Source organism: Nansenia antarctica, assembly GCF_963989245.1.
Source record: "Nansenia antarctica genome assembly, contig: SCAFFOLD_192, whole genome shotgun sequence".
Classification (NCBI taxonomy): domain Eukaryota; kingdom Metazoa; phylum Chordata; class Actinopteri; order Argentiniformes; family Microstomatidae; genus Nansenia; species Nansenia antarctica.
In genome coordinates this window covers 8,389-10,485 of record NW_027662611.1, presented here as the reverse complement: position 1 = coordinate 10,485, position 2,097 = coordinate 8,389, and positions in this window count along the sequence as shown.

Sequence of the window (2,097 nt, the reverse complement as noted above, 5' to 3'; positions counted from 1 at the left end):
CCGCGGCTCTCTCTCTCTCTCTCTGTCTTACAGTGTCTCCACCCGGTCAGGTACTTCCTGCCCTACTCATCTCCCGAGGGAACAAACACACACAGGTTAAATAGACCAGTGGAACAACGAGTCTGATCACTGACACCTGTCCGTAATCAGCCCATTATTCCCCTCCACGGCAGTCTAGCTCCCTCTGCAGGCCAGAACGCGCCATGTTCCCCACAGTGACTCTTTCGCAGCCCGTTCCCTGGGCCCAAACGTACCCCAGCACTTTAATTCAGGCTTTTGGGCCTAGTCTAGTGTGACATTAAAGGTTAAAGGACTTTAGCGTCGCAACCGTAGGTGCCACAGACACGGTTCAGATATTTTCCGACTCGGCTCGGCCCCACCGACAGGCCACACCCACTTTGATACAAGCCACTCCCCCTAACTGTCTAAATCACACCCACTTTGACACAAGCTCCACCCACTTTAATACAAGCCACTCCCCCTAAGTGTCTAAGCCACTCCCACTTTGATACAAGCTCCACCCACTTTGATACAAGCCACTCCCACTTTGATACAAGCCACTCCCCCTAACTGTCTAAGCCACACCCACTTTGATAAATAAATTATATTTATATAGCGCTTTTCCGAGGCTCAAATACCCTGACAATATGGGGAAAACAGGAAAGTGCTGTGTCCCTTGTTGTATGAATAGATCCGACCGGTCTCAAAATGTAGCCTATAATTAATGCAAGTGCAATCGGGCTAACGTTACTCATTCTCGCAGTTCCAAATGAATGAACGTTGAAGCGCACTGCCGTCGGGTTGTAAAATAGCCTAGTTTGATAGGCCTATTGACAGCGAATAAAACAGTGAAGATGACAATTGTTTCTGCTGTTGTTATTAAAATCTGTTCTCCGTTGGTTGTATCTCAAAATGTGGCCTATTAAAATCTGTTCTCCGTTGGTTGTATCTCAAAATGTGGCCTATTAAAATCTGTTCTCCGTTGGTTGTATCTCAAAATGATGTGGCCTAACTAATGATGTGGCCTAACTAATTAATGCAAGTGCAGCCAGGGGCGTGTCCAGGGGGTGGCCTGGGGTAGCACGTGCCACCCCTGAAATCTGATTGGCCACCCCAGGTGCCACCCCCCTGATTGATTGGCACACAGCTGACATGATGTATATAATTTGATGTAAAGAACTCTCAAAAAACACATACGAAATATTGTTTTAAGTACAATAAAGCTTTATTTCTTTTAAGAACGTGTGGAGTGCATCTCCAGCAGTGCGATATCTGTAAACATACTATCTGTAGACTCTCCGCTCAGGGTTGCCAGATGGGATTGACAATTTCGAGCCTAACCAGTCTAAAAACAGCTAAATCCACAAAAAAACAGCCCATCTGGCAACCCTGTCTCCGCTGCTTCAAACTCTTCCACCGACACTCGAATGGAATACACTCATGACCAAATGTAATACGCTGCGCTCAAATGTAATACACATGCTCAATGGAATACACTCGTGACCAAATGTAATACACATGCTCAATGGAATACACTCATGACCAAATGAAATACGCTGCGCTCAAATGTAATACACATTGATTTTATTTTGGCACAAATATGCCGTATTTTTGCATTGTATTTAGTGTTACACGTGTATTGCATTCCGATGTGTGTATTGCATTCCGATGTGTGTATAGCATTTAAATTGATTGAGATTGTTTATTTGAGGTAAGCCCCTTGAGAAGAATCTTCTCATTTTCGAGGGGGTCCTCACATGACGATACAAACATAATCGTAACACATAACAAATAACAATACAAAGCACCTACACACACACTCACACACACAGCCCGTCATCACTCCACAACCCACCACTACAACCCAACCGCAATATATACAAGCAACAGTCAGATACATACATAATATAATTATCCGAAGACATCAGCAAGTAATCGAAATTGGCAACAACAGAAAGCACATTTAAGGAAAATACAGATACGAACAACCTGAAAACTAGCCGGTCCAAACCCCCCACATAATTAATAGCATAAGCAGGGCTTTTTTAAATAGGAAAGTAAAGATGATTTAAAGGATTGAAAGGATGTGATGGACCT